Source organism: Pseudopipra pipra, chromosome 26, assembly GCF_036250125.1.
Source record: "Pseudopipra pipra isolate bDixPip1 chromosome 26, bDixPip1.hap1, whole genome shotgun sequence".
In the NCBI taxonomy this organism is placed as follows: Eukaryota; Metazoa; Chordata; class Aves; order Passeriformes; family Pipridae; genus Pseudopipra; species Pseudopipra pipra.
Genome location: NC_087574.1, coordinates 6,495,163 through 6,511,862, shown reverse-complemented (window position 1 = coordinate 6,511,862; position 16,700 = coordinate 6,495,163). Strand labels below are relative to the sequence as shown.

At 55.4% G+C, this 16,700-nt stretch overlaps 2 long non-coding RNA genes across 10 annotated transcripts; both read right to left on the bottom strand.

The window, feature by feature from the left end:
• Nucleotides 1–2,225: 2,225 nt before the first annotated feature.
• Nucleotides 2,226–13,570, bottom strand: LOC135402911 (uncharacterized). Of its 9 annotated transcripts, XR_010425253.1 has the most exons (10): nt 13,556–13,570; nt 12,762–12,800; nt 12,144–12,217; nt 10,854–10,958; nt 9,987–10,386; nt 6,376–6,414; nt 5,758–5,831; nt 4,468–4,572; nt 2,988–3,099; nt 2,226–2,565 (listed from the first exon to the last, which is right to left on the bottom strand). It is a non-coding gene; the product is annotated as an uncharacterized LOC135402911 (long non-coding RNA). The 9 variants fall into 9 exon arrangements; XR_010425255.1 differs by lacking the exons at nt 9,987–10,386; nt 10,854–10,958; nt 12,144–12,217; nt 12,762–12,800; nt 13,556–13,570 and adding an exon at nt 7,172–7,405; XR_010425256.1 differs by lacking the exons at nt 9,987–10,386; nt 10,854–10,958; nt 12,144–12,217; nt 12,762–12,800; nt 13,556–13,570 and adding an exon at nt 7,255–7,273.
• Nucleotides 13,571–15,211: 1,641 nt separating this feature from the next.
• On the bottom strand, nt 15,212–16,683 carry LOC135402912 (uncharacterized). Its single transcript, XR_010425261.1, has 5 exons — nt 16,610–16,683; nt 16,284–16,398; nt 15,890–16,085; nt 15,718–15,789; nt 15,212–15,628 (listed from the first exon to the last, which is right to left on the bottom strand). It is a non-coding gene; the product is annotated as an uncharacterized LOC135402912 (long non-coding RNA).
• Between the last annotated feature and the right edge of the window lie 17 nt (nt 16,684–16,700).

The window sequence follows — 16,700 nt, the reverse complement described above, 5'->3', positions numbered from 1 at the left end:
TTCTTTTTTTCCATAAGCTTCGTCACTGATTGAAAAAGCAGAGTAGACTCGGTATTTAGGCTCCCAACAGGAAAACTTCCCCTTCGTTTCCTAAAAGAAACTACATTAATTTGCACAGCTGCAGGCGCGTCTCCAGCTGTTAAAGCCTTTCAGCTTTTCGGAGGGTGAGAATGCCCTGCGAAGGAAGGCTGAAAAACGCTCGGAGCCTGCCCAGGTCAAAGAGCCCCTCGATTTTGTCTGTGTTCCAGTCCCCGGCTAAAGAAAGGGCAGAAGAAGCGCAGCTGTTCCTTGCCTTTTCCCTCAGAGGTTTTGCCAGGCGCCGGGCCAGCCCGGGCACTGCGGGGGAAGGCCGGCAGCGCCCAAAGCCCGCCGCTTTCCCGGGGGCGTCGCTTGCGAGAGCGCCCCCGAGCGCCGGCCCTGCCTCACAGTCGCCGCCTGGCGGACACGGCCGGGAGCGGCACTGCAGCCGCGCGCGGCACTGCAGCCGCGCCCCCCCCCCCCCCCCCCCACCTTGGCGAGACCCGCGGCGCCTTTCGCGCGTACGGGCCTTTCTTCCCGAAAACCTGCCCTTGCCTAGGAAAAGCTGAGCAGTTCACAGAGCTGCTGTTTCCCGCCCAGCTTCCCAAAGGATTTCTCTCTCCCGGCAGCACAGACAGGGGCCCCGAGGCAGCGCACACCCTCCCCGCGGGGGGGGTGTGGTGCGTGTGCAATGCCAGGGCACATCCGAACCCGGCCCTGCGGCGGCACGCAGGTGCAAGTTTCTCCGCAGAGGCGAGAAACTTGCCTGTCGCTTCCCCTGCCTGCAGTCGCCGATGGCCGCGGGAGAGGCAGAAGAGCGGCCGCGCCGAACCGCCGCGCCCAGCTTACCCCGGGGACGATTTCCGTCGGATCTGGCGCCGTGGGTCGCTTCCTGGGGGGGGGGGGAAGGCGGCGGCGCAGCTCCGACAGCATCTCCGGGGCACGGCGGGAGCGGGAGCGGAGGGGAGCGGGGGGGGGAGCGGGGGCGGGAGGGGAGCGGAGCGGAACGAGGCGGGAGGGCGGAGCGCCGCGCCGCCATCTTTAGTGTGGTCGTTCCGGTCCTGGCGGCGCCATCTTTACTGTGGGCTTGGCGGCCTTCCGGGCAGGGGCGCCATCTTTAGTGTGGTCGTTCCGGTCCTGGCGGCGCCATCTTTACTGTGGGCTTGGCGGACTTCCGCGCCGGGGCCTTGGAGGACTTCCGGTCGCTCTCTACTTCCGGTGACCGAGTTTACCCAAATTAGCGTCCCTCCTGGCTAATTTCTGCGCTTTCACCCCAAAAAAATCTTCATGTTATTCCCCCCACACACACCCCGGGAGAGACGGGAGACCGCCAGTCCCGCCCTGCCGCCCGAACCGGCCCTTAACTCGAGCAGGGAGCGCTGCACCGGCACGAGAGCCACTGCGCATGCGTCGCCGGTCCCGCTCCTGGCTGCCCTTACTTACCACGTGATCGCCGGCGTCTTGCCAACGACCGCGCATGCGCCGGCGTCCCCACCTCGGCTGCCCCCCCCACCCCGCCGCCCGACCGCCCGGCTTCGCTTTCTTACTGCGGCTCCCCCTCCACTTTTTCGGCTCCCTGGGGTTCCCCCACCCACATTTTGGGGTCCCCTTCTCACATTTTTGGGGTGATGACCCCGCAATTTACGGTTCGGGGAGGGGGGGAGGAAAGGAAATGGGGTGCCCAAGAAGGGGTTTCTTTTTTTTTTTTTTTTTTCTCTTATTTCCTTTTCATTTTATTTCCTTTTTAGTTTTTTTGCCTTTTTTTTTTTTTAATTTTCTTTTGTTTTTTTAATATTTCCTTTTTTATTTCGTTTATTTTTTATTCTCTTTATTTTTCATCTTCTCTCCCAGTGCTCCCCAGTAACACCCAGTGCTCCCCAACAACCCTCAGTAACACCCAGTGCTCCCCAGTGCACCCCAGTAACACCCAGTGCTCCTCAACAACCCCCAGTAACACTCAGTGCTCCCCAGTAAACACCCAGTACTCCCCAACAACCCCCAGTAACACCCAGTGCTCCCCAAAAATTGACCCAAAACACACCAAACAATGACCCAAAACTGACCCCAAAAACTGACCCCAATCATCCCCAAAAGCTGACCCAAAACTGACCCCAATCATCCCAAAAGCTGACCCAAAACTGACCCAAATCACCCCAAACAATGACCCCAAACTGGCCCCAAAAACTGACCCAAATCATCCCCAAAACTGACCCAAAACTCTGCATTTATTTGGCACCATTTCCTCTCAAAAACAACATCTCCGATTTAGTTGATTGCTAAAGCCATCATTTTAAAATCATCTCAGGAATCAAAAGGGACTGGAAAACACACACAAATCATTCCTGCACCCACCAAATCATTAGGAATTGGAACCCCATTCCCTCATCTCTCTCCTTGTTCTTCTTGCCTGGAAAACCTGATGATCCCCGCTGGCTACTTTTAGGCTGCTTTTCTTCCACAGCTCCTTTCTCCCGGCTGAAACCTCCTGGCATATTCAGGGCTTATCTGGAGGGAAGCCCCTCTGAGGTATTTCCTCTCGTGGCAATTCTGTGGGATGAAGAAGTAAAAAAAGCACGTCAAGAGCTCCTTCTACCCCCTTCCTTCGCAAACCCCCTCCCAGTTTGTCCTTGGCAGCTCCATCCCCCCGGCACCCGCACCCGACGCTTCGGCTCCGCTGGCAAAGGGACAGCAAGTGCACAAGCAAGTTCAGTGCTGGGCAGGGGCTCCCTGGGGAACGGCACTTCAGTGCTTTAAGTCCGTGGCCTTTCCTGCTGCCCTCCCTCCTGGAGGCAGAGGATGACCCGGCCCTTGTTTCTCCCACGCTCGCAGACCCAGGTCCTGCTCCTTTGGCCCCACTTTTCTTAGCAGACCCGGCCTCATTTTCCAGGGTCCCCAGGAAACTTCTGCACTTGACCCATTGCTGAGTGCAGAGCACAGGGCAAGGGAAGGACAAATTTCTTGGCACCCACCCCCTGGAATTTTCCTTCTCCGCAGCACGCTCCCGTTCCCGCTGTCTCTGGAGGTGCCCGCACGAGTCCTCCTTCTCCCAGCACCTCAGAGAATGTCCTTTTCACCCAGGTCCTGCCTAGCGTCGTCCAACAAAACACACTGACAACATTTTTCAGGATGCCAGTGGAGAGATATTAGAGCACACTGCACAGGGAAACTGAGCCTGCCCCATCCCTGCAAGTGTTCCAGGCCAGGCTGGATGGGACTCGGAGCAACCGGGGACAGTGGAAGGTGTCCCTGCCCACGGAAGACAGGCTGGCCTTTGAAGGTCCCCTTCAAACCAAATCGCTCTGGGATTCCCCTCCAAAATCGCTACCCAAGAGACACAGCAATCAAAGCAGAGGGACTGCACTCCCAGCTTTTCTTACCTGCAGGCACACACAGCACAGCACGCTGGACATAAAAGCCCCGGGGTTAGTCCTGCCAGAGGTGTCCGGCACAGTGTCCACGGCGACCGAAGGGAAAGAGGCAGCCTGGGAACACGGAGTAAAAGACACCTTAATTAGGAGTACAACGAGCACCAGCCAGGTCATTCCCACAGACAGCTTCACTGTCCAGTCATACAAAAAGCACTCACCGAGGCCTCAGTTAGGATGGTTCCTGACGCTGACCGGGTGAATGCCTCCCTGGAAGCCCGCTCCGCTCATGCCAGGCACTGGGGCTCACCCAGGGGGGCTTTGCCAAGCATCCAATGGAAATTAAAATTACAGGCTGGGCAAAGGCGCTTCCCGCAGGACCGCTCCTGGCCAAGGCCACCGGTCCGTGCAAGTCAGACCACTGACCACCCGGGGCTGGGGATTTTCGGGGGCACGCTTCCAGCTTTTATTCTCCAGAAACTCCAGTTCTTTCTGGCACCGCTTGCTTCAGTCTTCCCCTGTTGGAAGAGGTCACTTTAGTCTTTCGAGGGGCCAGATTGCCAAAGCCCGGCCGGTCCCTTCCCACGAGGAAAGGTAGCTTGGTCTTGGACAGGATACTGGGGGGGAGACACAAAATAAAAGTTTAATTTAAAACAACTGCCTAAAATAGAAAGCAATTCAAACATAAGGCAGACAAGACTCGTGCAAATCTGAATACATTTGACTTCAAAGGAGAATTATTTCCCTCTGCACCTAACAGAATGTCATTTTCACCCGGGTCCTGCTTACCATCGTCCAACAAAACACGCTGACAACATTTTTCCTGATGACAGTGGAGAGATATTAGAGCACACCGCACACGGAAGCCGAGCCTGCCCCATCCCTGCAAGTGTTCCAGGCCAGGCTGGATGGGACTCGGAGCATCCAGCCGGGGATGATAGGGGAAGGTGTCCCTGCCCACGGAAGGCAGGCTGGCCTTTGAAGGTCCCCTTCAAACCAAATCGCTCTGGGATTCCCCTCCAAAATCACTACCAAAGAGACACAGCAATCAAAGCAGAGGGACTGCACTCCCAGCTTTTCTTACCTGCAGGCACACACAGCACAGCACGTTGGACATAAAAGCCACGGGGTTAGTCCTGCCAGAGGCGTCCGGCACAGTGTCCACGTCGACCGAAGGGAAAGAGGCAGCCTGGGAACACGGAGTAAAAGACACTTTAATTAGGAGTACAACGAGCACCAGCCAGGTCATTCCCACAGACAGCTTCACTGTCCAGTCATACAAAAAGCACTCACCGAGGCCTCAGTTAGGATGGTTCCTGACGCTGACCGGGTGAATGCCTCCCTGGAAGCCCGCTCTGCTCCTGCCAGGCACCGGGGCTCACCCAGGGGGGCTTTGCCAAGCATCCAAGAGAAAATTAAAATTACAGGCTGGGCAAAGGCGCTTCCCGCAGGACCGCTCCTGGCCAAGGCCACCGGTCCGTGCAAGTCAGACCACTGACCACCCGGGGCTGGGGATTTTCGGGGGCACGCTTCCAGCTTTTATTCTCCAGAGACTCCAGTTCTTCCTGGCACCCCTTGCTTCAGTCTTCCCCTGCTGGAAGAGGTCACTTTAGTCTTTCGAGGGGCCAGATTGCCAAAGCCCGGCCGGTCCATTCCCACGAGGAAAGAAAGGTAGCTTTGTCTTGTACAGGATGCTGAAGGGGGAGACACAAAATAAAAGTTTAATTTCAAATAACTGCCGAGAAGAGAAAGCAATTCAAACAGAAGGCAGACGAGACTCGTGCAAAACCCAGTACATTTGACTTCAAAGGAGAATTATTTCCCTCTGCACCTCAGAGAAGGCAATTTTCACCCGGGTCCCGCTTACCATCGTCGCACAAAAGGTGCTGACAACATTTTTCCTGATGCCAGTGGAGAGCTATTAGAGCACACCGCACAGGGAAGCCGAGGCTGCCCCTGGATCCCTGCAAGTGTTCCAGGCCAGGCTGGATGGGACTTGCAGCATCCAACCGGGGATGAGAGTGGAAGGTGCCCCTGCCTACGGAAGACAGGGTGCCCTTTAAAGGTCCCCTTCAAACCAAATCGCTCTCTCATTGCCCTCCGAAAGAACTCCCAAAGAGACACAGCAACCAAAGCAGAGGGACTGCACTGCCAGCTTTTCTGACCTGCAGGCACACACAGCACAGCACGCTGGACATAAAAGCCCCGGGGTTAGTCCTGCCAGAGGCGTCCGGCACAGTGTCCACGGCGACCGAAGGGAAAGAGGGAGCCTGGGAACACGGAGTAAAAGACACCTTAATTAGGACTACACTGAGCAATAGCCAGGTCATTCCCACAGACAGCTTCACCGTCCAGTCACACAAAAAGCACTCACCTACCGGGGCCTCAGTTAGGATGGCTCCTGACGCTGACACCTCCGTTTGCCCCGGGGGGTCAAGAAGAACATCCCTGGGAAGAAGTCACCCCCAACAGCAAAAAGGGAAAATTAGTGAAGCACGGGGTCCTCTCCTGACTAGATTGCCACCAGCATTCCCTAGCAAATGCCACGACTATTCTGTTACAGACGAGAAAACCCTGTTCTCCCAAACAAACAGCGAGGAGATTTATGGGCACGCCTGAAAATTTCCTGTGAGGAACGTTTTGTAACTAAGGAGCAGGTGCTATCTTGAGTTCAAGGCATCCATTTGACAGACACTTGGTACAGCAAACTCTTCAGCAGAGCAATTAATTGCTGCCTATTTGAACAGCAGGGGAGAGAAAATGACAGTCGAAGGGAAGACAAGAAAAGCAGAACTGCAATCAGCAGACTTTTCTTCCATCTCTCCCGAGAAAGCCTAGTTTGTCTGTTCTAATAATTCTATGCCCTTTTCTACAGGAAACTTAGACCAAGGCTGAAAAAACAACTAGAAAACACGGAGAGAAGCTTTTTAGAATTTCACGTGGTTTTCCCAAACGGATCCCAGAAAAGCAGAACTCGGTAGAATGTACTCACCTCGAGGCCTTTGGTCTTTTTTTCCATAAGCTTCGTCACCTGATTGAAAAAGCAGAGTAGACTCGGTATTTAGGCTCCCAACAGGAAAACTTCCCCTTCGTTTCCTAAAAGAAACTACATTAATTTGCACAGCTGCAGGCGCGTCTCCAGCTGTTAAAGCCTTTCAGCTTTTCGGAGGGTGAGAATGCCCTGCGAAGGAAGGCTGAAAAACGCTCGGAGCCTGCCCAGGTCAAAGAGCCCCTCGATTTTGTCTGTGTTCCAGTCCCCGGCTAAAGAAAGGGCAGAAGAAGCGCAGCTGTTCCTTGCCTTTTCCCTCAGAGGTTTTGCCAGGCGCCGGGCCAGCCCGGGCGCTCCGGGGGAAGGCCGGCAGCGCCCAAAGCCCGCCGCTTTCCCGGGGGCGTCGCTTGCGAGAGCGCCCCCGAGCGCCGGGCCCTGCCTCACAGTCGCCGCCTGGCGGACACGGCCGGGAGCGGCACTGCAGCCGCGCGCGGCACTGCAGCCGCGCCCCCCCCCCCCCCCCCACCTTGGCGAGACCCGCGGCGCCTTTCGCGCGTACGGGCCTTTCTTCCCGAAAACCTGCCCTTGCCTAGGAAAAGCTGAGCAGTTCACAGAGCTGCTGTTTCCCGCCCAGCTTCCCAAAGGATTTCTCTCTCCCGGCAGCACAGACAGGGGCCCCGAGGCAGCGCACACCCTCCCCGCGGGGGGGTGTGGTGCGTGTGCAATGCCAGGGCACATCCGAACCCGGCCCTGCGGCGGCACGCAGGTGCAAGTTTCTCCGCAGAGGCGAGAAACTTGCCTGTCGCTTCCCCTGCCTGCAGTCGCCGATGGCCGCGGGAGAGGCAGAAGAGCGGCCGCGCCGAACCGCCGCGCCCAGCTTACCCCGGGGACGATTTCCGTCGGATCTGGCGCCGTGGGTCGCTTCCTGGGGGGGGGGGGAAGGCGGCGGCGCAGCTCCGACAGCATCTCCGGGGCACGGCGGGAGCGGGAGCGGAGGGGAGCGGGGGGGGGAGCGGGGGCGGGAGGGGAGCGGAGCGGAACGAGGCGGGAGGGCGGAGCGCCGCGCCGCCATCTTTAGTGTGGTCATTCCGGTCCTGGCGGCGCCATCTTTACTGTGGGCTTGGCGGCCTTCCGGGCAGGGGCGCCATCTTTAGTGTGGTCGTTCCGGTCCTGGCGGCGCCATCTTTACTGTGGGCTTGGCGGACTTCCGCGCCGGGGCCTTGGAGGACTTCCGGTCGCTCTCTACTTCCGGTGACCGAGTTTACCCAAATTAGCGTCCCTCCTGGCTAATTTCTGCGCTTTCACCCCAAAAAAATCTTCATGTTATTCCCCCCACACACACCCCGGGAGAGACGGGAGACCGCCAGTCCCGCCCTGCCGCCCGAACCGGCCCTTAACTCGAGCAGGGAGCGCTGCACCGGCACGAGAGCCACTGCGCATGCGTCGCCGGTCCCGCTCCTGGCTGCCCTTACTTACCACGTGATCGCCGGCGTCTTGCCAACGACCGCGCATGCGCCGGCGTCCCCACCTCGGCTGCCCCCCCCACCCCGCCGCCCGACCGCCCGGCTTCGCTTTCTTACTGCGGCTCCCCCTCCACTTTTTCGGCTCCCTGGGGTTCCCCCACCCACATTTTGGGGTCCCCTTCTCACATTTTTGGGGTGATGACCCCGCAATTTACGGTTCGGGGAGGGGGGGAGGAAAGGAAATGGGGTGCCCAAGAAGGGGTTTCTTTTTTTTTTTTTTTTTTCTCTTATTTCCTTTTCATTTTATTTCCTTTTTAGTTTTTTTGCCTTTTTTTTTTTTTAATTTTCTTTTGTTTTTTTAATATTTCCTTTTTTATTTCGTTTATTTTTTATTCTCTTTATTTTTCATCTTCTCTCCCAGTGCTCCCCAGTAACACCCAGTGCTCCCCAACAACCCTCAGTAACACCCAGTGCTCCCCAGTGCACCCCAGTAACACCCAGTGCTCCTCAACAACCCCCAGTAACACTCAGTGCTCCCCAGTAAACACCCAGTACTCCCCAACAACCCCCAGTAACACCCAGTGCTCCCCAAAAATTGACCCAAAACACACCAAACAATGACCCAAAACTGACCCCAAAAACTGACCCCAATCATCCCCAAAAGCTGACCCAAAACTGACCCCAATCATCCCAAAAGCTGACCCAAAACTGACCCAAATCACCCCAAACAATGACCCCAAACTGGCCCCAAAAACTGACCCAAATCATCCCCAAAACTGACCCAAAACTCTGCATTTATTTGGCACCATTTCCTCTCAAAAACAACATCTCCGATTTAGTTGATTGCTAAAGCCATCATTTTAAAATCATCTCAGGAATCAAAAGGGACTGGAAAACACACACAAATCATTCCTGCACCCACCAAATCATTAGGAATTGGAACCCCATTCCCTCATCTCTCTCCTTGTTCTTCTTGCCTGGAAAACCTGATGATCCCCGCTGGCTACTTTTAGGCTGCTTTTCTTCCACAGCTCCTTTCTCCCGGCTGAAACCTCCTGGCATATTCAGGGCTTATCTGGAGGGAAGCCCCTCTGAGGTATTTCCTCTCGTGGCAATTCTGTGGGATGAAGAAGTAAAAAAAGCACGTCAAGAGCTCCTTCTACCCCCTTCCTTCGCAAACCCCCTCCCAGTTTGTCCTTGGCAGCTCCATCCCCCCGGCACCCGCACCCGACGCTTCGGCTCCGCTGGCAAAGGGACAGCAAGTGCACAAGCAAGTTCAGTGCTGGGCAGGGGCTCCCTGGGGAACGGCACTTCAGTGCTTTAGTCCGTGGCCTTTCCTGCTGCCCTCCCTCCTGGAGGCAGAGGATGACCCGGCCCTTGTTTCTCCCACGCTCGCAGACCCAGGTCCTGCTCCTTTGGCCCCACTTTTCTTAGCAGACCCGGCCTCATTTTCCAGGGTCCCCAGGAAACTTCTGCACTTGACCCATTGCTGAGTGCAGAGCACAGGGCAAGGGAAGGACAAATTTCTCGGCACCCACCCCCTGGAATTTTCCTTCTCCGCAGCACGCTCCCGTTCCCGCTGTCTCTGGAGGTGCCCGCACGAGTCCTCCTTCTCCCAGCACCTCAGAGAATGTCCTTTTCACCCAGGTCCTGCCTAGCGTCGTCCAACAAAACACACTGACAACATTTTTCAGGATGCCAGTGGAGAGATATTAGAGCACACTGCACAGGGAAACTGAGCCTGCCCCATCCCTGCAAGTGTTCCAGGCCAGGCTGGACGGGACTCGGAGCAACCGGGGACAGTGGAAGGTGTCCCTGCCCACGGAAGACAGGCTGGCCTTTGAAGGTCCCCTTCAAACCAAATCGCTCTGGGATTCCCCTCCAAAATCGCTACCCAAGAGACACAGCAATCAAAGTAGAGGGACTGCACTGCCAGCTTTTCTTACCTGCAGGCACACACAGCACAGCACGCTGGACATAAAAGCCCCGGGGTTAGTCCTGCCAGAGGTGTCCGGCACAGTGTCCACGTCGACCGAAGGGAAAGAGGCAGCCTGGGAACACGGAGTAAAAGACACCTTAATTAGGAGTACAACGAGCACCAGCCAGGTCATTCCCACAGACAGCTTCACTGTCCAGTCATACAAAAAGCACTCACCGAGGCCTCAGTTAGGATGGTTCCTGACGCTGACCGGGTGAATGCCTCCCTGGAAGCCCGCTCCGCTCATGCCAGGCACTGGGGCTCACCCAGGGGGGCTTTGCCAAGCATCCAATGGAAATTAAAATTACAGGCTGGGCAAAGGCGCTTCCCGCAGGACCGCTCCTGGCCAAGGCCACCGGTCCGTGCAAGTCAGACCACTGACCACCCGGGGCTGGGGATTTTCGGGGGCACGCTTCCAGCTTTTATTCTCCAGAAACTCCAGTTCTTTCTGGCACCGCTTGCTTCAGTCTTCCCCTGTTGGAAGAGGTCACTTTAGTCTTTCGAGGGGCCAGATTGCCAAAGCCCGGCCGGTCCCTTCCCACGAGGAAAGGTAGCTTGGTCTTGGACAGGATACTGGGGGGGAGACACAAAATAAAAGTTTAATTTAAAACAACTGCCTAAAATAGAAAGCAATTCAAACATAAGGCAGACAAGACTCGTGCAAATCTGAATACATTTGACTTCAAAGGAGAATTATTTCCCTCTGCACCTAACAGAATGTCATTTTCACCCGGGTCCTGCTTACCATCGTCCAACAAAACACGCTGACAACATTTTTCCTGATGACAGTGGAGAGATATTAGAGCACACCGCACACGGAAGCCGAGCCTGCCCCATCCCTGCAAGTGTTCCAGGCCAGGCTGGATGGGACTCGGAGCATCCAGCCGGGGATGATAGGGGAAGGTGTCCCTGCCCACGGAAGGCAGGCTGGCCTTTGAAGGTCCCCTTCAAACCAAATCGCTCTGGGATTCCCCTCCAAAATCACTACCAAAGAGACACAGCAATCAAAGCAGAGGGACTGCACTCCCAGCTTTTCTTACCTGCAGGCACACACAGCACAGCACGTTGGACATAAAAGCCACGGGGTTAGTCCTGCCAGAGGCGTCCGGCACAGTGTCCACGTCGACCGAAGGGAAAGAGGCAGCCTGGGAACACGGAGTAAAAGACACTTTAATTAGGAGTACAACGAGCACCAGCCAGGTCATTCCCACAGACAGCTTCACTGTCCAGTCATACAAAAAGCACTCACCGAGGCCTCAGTTAGGATGGTTCCTGACGCTGACCGGGTGAATGCCTCCCTGGAAGCCCGCTCTGCTCCTGCCAGGCACCGGGGCTCACCCAGGGGGGCTTTGCCAAGCATCCAAGAGAAAATTAAAATTACAGGCTGGGCAAAGGCGCTTCCCGCAGGACCGCTCCTGGCCAAGGCCACCGGTCCGTGCAAGTCAGACCACTGACCACCCGGGGCTGGGGATTTTCGGGGGCACGCTTCCAGCTTTTATTCTCCAGAGACTCCAGTTCTTCCTGGCACCCCTTGCTTCAGTCTTCCCCTGCTGGAAGAGGTCACTTTAGTCTTTCGAGGGGCCAGATTGCCAAAGCCCGGCCGGTCCATTCCCACGAGGAAAGAAAGGTAGCTTTGTCTTGTACAGGATGCTGAAGGGGGAGACACAAAATAAAAGTTTAATTTCAAATAACTGCCGAGAAGAGAAAGCAATTCAAACAGAAGGCAGACGAGACTCGTGCAAAACCCAGTACATTTGACTTCAAAGGAGAATTATTTCCCTCTGCACCTCAGAGAAGGCAATTTTCACCCGGGTCCCGCTTACCATCGTCGCACAAAAGGTGCTGACAACATTTTTCCTGATGCCAGTGGAGAGCTATTAGAGCACACCGCACAGGGAAGCCGAGGCTGCCCCTGGATCCCTGCAAGTGTTCCAGGCCAGGCTGGATGGGACTTGCAGCATCCAACCGGGGATGAGAGTGGAAGGTGCCCCTGCCTACGGAAGACAGGGTGCCCTTTAAAGGTCCCCTTCAAACCAAATCGCTCTCTCATTGCCCTCCGAAAGAACTCCCAAAGAGACACAGCAACCAAAGCAGAGGGACTGCACTGCCAGCTTTTCTGACCTGCAGGCACACACAGCACAGCACGCTGGACATAAAAGCCCCGGGGTTAGTCCTGCCAGAGGCGTCCGGCACAGTGTCCACGGCGACCGAAGGGAAAGAGGGAGCCTGGGAACACGGAGTAAAAGACACCTTAATTAGGACTACACTGAGCAATAGCCAGGTCATTCCCACAGACAGCTTCACCGTCCAGTCACACAAAAAGCACTCACCTACCGGGGCCTCAGTTAGGATGGCTCCTGACGCTGACACCTCCGTTTGCCCCGGGGGGTCAAGAAGAACATCCCTGGGAAGAAGTCATCCCCAACAGCAAAAAGGGAAAATTAGTGAAGCACGGGGTCCTCTTCTGACTAGATTGCCACCAGCATTCCCTAGCAAATGCCACGACTATTCTGTTACAGACGAGAAAACCCTGTTCTCCCAAACAAACAGCGAGGAGATTTATGGGCACGCCTGAAAATTTCCTGTGAGGAACTTTTTGTAACTAAGGAGCAGGTGCTATCTTGAGTTCAAGGCATCCATTTGACAGACACTTGGTACAGCAAACTCTTCAGCAGAGCAATTAATTGCTGCCTATTTGAACAGCAGGGGAGAGAAAATGACAGTCGAAGGGAAGACAAGAAAAGCAGAACTGCAATCAGCAGACTTTTCTTCCATCTCTACCGAGAAAGCCTAGTTTGTCTGTTCTAATAATTCTATGCCCTTTTCTACAGGAAACTTAGACCAAGGCTGAAAAAACAACTAGAAAACACGGAGAGAAGCTTTTTAGAATTTCACGTGGTTTTCCCAAACGGATCCCAGAAAAGCAGAACTCGGTAGAATGTACTCACCTCGAGGCCTTTGGTCTTTTTTTCCATAAGCTTCGTCACCTGATTGAAAAAGCAGAGTAGACTCGGTATTTAGGCTCCCAACAGGAAAACTTCCCCTTCGTTTCCTAAAAGAAACTACATTAATTTGCACAGCTGCAGGCGCGTCTCCAGCTGTTAAAGCCTTTCAGCTTTTCGGAGGGTGAGAATGCCCTGCGAAGGAAGGCTGAAAAACGCTCGGAGCCTGCCCAGGTCAAAGAGCCCCTCGATTTTGTCTGTGTTCCAGTCCCCGGCTAAAGAAAGGGCAGAAGAAGCGCAGCTGTTCCTTGCCTTTTCCCTCAGAGGTTTTGCCAGGCGCCGGGCCAGCCCGGGCACTGCGGGGGAAGGCCGGCAGCGCCCAAAGCCCGCCGCTTTCCCGGGGGCGTCGCTTGCGAGAGCGCCCCCGAGCGCCGGGCCCTGCCTCACAGTCGCCGCCTGGCGGACACGGCCGGGAGCGGCACTGCAGCCGCGCGCGGCACTGCAGCCGCCCCCCCCCCCCCCCCCACCTTGGCGAGACCCGCGGCGCCTTTCGCGCGTACGGGCCTTTCTTCCCGAAAACCTGCCCTTGCCTAGGAAAAGCTGAGCAGTTCACAGAGCTGCTGTTTCCCGCCCAGCTTCCCAAAGGATTTCTCTCTCCCGGCAGCACAGACAGGGGCCCCGAGGCAGCGCACACCCTCCCCGCGGGGGGGTGTGGTGCGTGTGCAATGCCAGGGCACATCCGAACCCGGCCCTGCGGCGGCACGCAGGTGCAAGTTTCTCCGCAGAGGCGAGAAACTTGCCTGTCGCTTCCCCTGCCTGCAGTCGCCGATGGCCGCGGGAGAGGCAGAAGAGCGGCCGCGCCGAACCGCCGCGCCCAGCTTACCCCGGGGACGATTTCCGTCGGATCTGGCGCCGTGGGTCGCTTCCTGGGGGGGGGGGGAAGGCGGCGGCGCAGCTCCGACAGCATCTCCGGGGCACGGCGGGAGCGGGAGCGGAGGGGAGCGGGGGGGGGAGCGGGGGCGGGAGGGGAGCGGAGCGGAACGAGGCGGGAGGGCGGAGCGCCGCGCCGCCATCTTTAGTGTGGTCGTTCCGGTCCTGGCGGCGCCATCTTTACTGTGGGCTTGGCGGCCTTCCGGGCAGGGGCGCCATCTTTAGTGTGGTCGTTCCGGTCCTGGCGGCGCCATCTTTACTGTGGGCTTGGCGGACTTCCGCGCCGGGGCCTTGGAGGACTTCCGGTCGCTCTCTACTTCCGGTGACCGAGTTTACCCAAATTAGCGTCCCTCCTGGCTAATTTCTGCGCTTTCACCCCAAAAAAATCTTCATGTTATTCCCCCCACACACACCCCGGGAGAGACGGGAGACCGCCAGTCCCGCCCTGCCGCCGGAACCGGCCCTTAACTCGAGCAGGGAGCGCTGCACCGGCACGAGAGCCACTGCGCATGCGTCGCCGGTCCCGCTCCTGGCTGCCCTTACTTACCACGTGATCGCCGGCGTCTTGCCAACGACCGCGCATGCGCCGGCGTCCCCACCTCGGCTGCCCCCCCCACCCCGCCGCCCGACCGCCCGGCTTCGCTTTCTTGTTGCGGCTCCCCCTCCACTTTTTCGGCTCCCTGGGGTTCCCCCACCCACATTTTGGGGTCCCCTTCTCACATTTTTGGGGTGATGACCCCGCAATTTACGGTTCGGGGAGGGGGGGAGGAGAGGAAACGGGGTGCCCAAGAAGGGGTTTCTTTTTTTTTTTTTTTTCTCTCTTATTTCCTTTTCATTTTATTTCCTTTTTAGTTTTTTTGCCTTTTTTTTTTTTTTTAATTTTCTTTTGTTTTTTATATTTCCTTTTTGATTTCGTTTATTTTTTATTCTCTTTATTTTTCATTTTCTGTCCCAGTGCTCCCCCGTGCACCCCAGTAACACCCAGTGCTCCCTGTTAACACCTAGTGCTCCCCAGTAAAACCCAGTACCACCCAGAGCTCCCCTGGAACAGCCAGTGCTACCCTGTAAACCCAGTAATACCTGGTGCTCCCCAGTATCACCCAGGAACTCCCCTTGCTCCTCAAAAATTGACCCAAAACTGACCCAAATCACACCCAAAACTGACCCAAAATCCCCCGGCTGGGTTTTTTTTATTCTAAAGCTAAAATTGTGTGAGAAATCCTGAAAGAGAAACAACACAAACATAAGGTTACAATACTACATTACACACACCCAACCCCTCCATCCCCACACCTCCACTGCTCCCTTAAGCCGCAAGCCAACCCTCAATATCAGCGCACACTCAAAATGCTGCCTCAGGAATGTGGTTCCCAGGAAGCCTCAAAAATCAAAAAAATGGGCCTGCCTGACAAAACATGGGTCCTGGGACGGCCTGCGCCCAAACCTTGGCGAGGAACATCGCCTCACAGACCGGCCAGGACCTGGGAAAAGAAAACCCAGCCAGGGAAAAAAAAAAAAAACCCCAGCTGGTTTTTTTTTTATTCTAAATCTTAAATTATCTAAGAACAACATGAAACAACACAAACACAAGGTTAGAACCACTGCCAAACACACACAAACCTTTTCCATCCTCACTCACATTTCATGTGATGGCACCTGCAACTGGAAAAGGTCCAGCCTTAATTGATGAGCCTCGCAGTACTAGGAGATTACTCACAAGGACAGATGAAGACCATCAAACCTAATTGGCAGGTGGCTCCAGCCCTCTGAGGCTGCACACATTCTCTGCAAAGTAAAAAAGCCAAAGGCAAATGTACAGACTGAGGTACTGCCTGAAAGGATGGCTTTCCTGGGGTAGCTCCTACCTACCTCTCCTCCACAGTGACCTCTTACCAACAGGGGCCCTGAAGCACTGGACTGTCTGTGAGAAGGTGGCAGAACCCCTGGAAAACACAAGAAACAAACCATGTGCACAGATTCACCACAACACCTGTAAAAGACCATCTAGTTCTGTCCTGGAGTCAATGCTCACCTTGCTCAGAGGTACTCACCCAGATCACCTCCCCTCCGGTGCCTAGAGCCTCCTGGGCCCAGGGCTCTGCAGCTGAAAACAAAAACAAACCAAAACAAGAAAATCCTTAACACAGCAAGTAAACATGGATCCAAAAGCCACATCTTTGTGCTGATGTCAGGTGATGACCCACCTTCTTGCTCTGCTCCTCTGGCCTCCGTTCTGTTCAACTCTGCTTTACACCCTGTCCCTCTGACGTGGAAAAGAAATGATGTACCGAAGTCACCCAGGTGCACAGGGAGAGCTGAAGGAGTCTCCCTTCTCTTTAGGCAAACCACCTAGGGTCACTGCCTGCAGCTGAAGACTGTGGCCATCATCACACAGAATATCTAGACGAATGAGAGAAAAACTTTAGTGGCACACGTGAAAACTCAGTGGATGCCTTCACAGGCACTTAGGGGGCTCTTCCTGGACACTGCTTTCCACCCATACTACCTTCAAAACACCCCTGGCAATTCCTAAGCTGATACCCCAGCCCTCTCTCTCTCTCTGGGCTGTAACCCCCCACTAACTACTTGAAAACCTGCCTGTCTGTAGCCATCTTCAACACAGAGCAGCTTCATCTCGGGGCTGGATCACACTTGTGAAAAAATGCCAAACTGCAGTTGAGATGATCAGGAGATGCTAAAAGATGCAAGGCTCCTAAGGAAAAGAAAAAAGATAAGTTGCAAAAGCACCTTACCATCTCTGAACACAGGACACAAAACGATTAAATTTAAAAACCCTGCATTTGAGTGTAATCCTCTTCATTGCCACATACAGCCCTGCTTCTTTGGATACCAAAGCTGATGCTTCAATAAAGCAGAAATAGCTTCAGAAGTCCCATTCATTGAAAGAAAGGGACAGCTCCCACCTCATTAAAGCCCGGCTGCTGAATGAACTCCCTGAGCAAAGGCTGGGGTTAATATACCCCTGGCCTTGCCCACCTCCCTTCCCATGAGGCC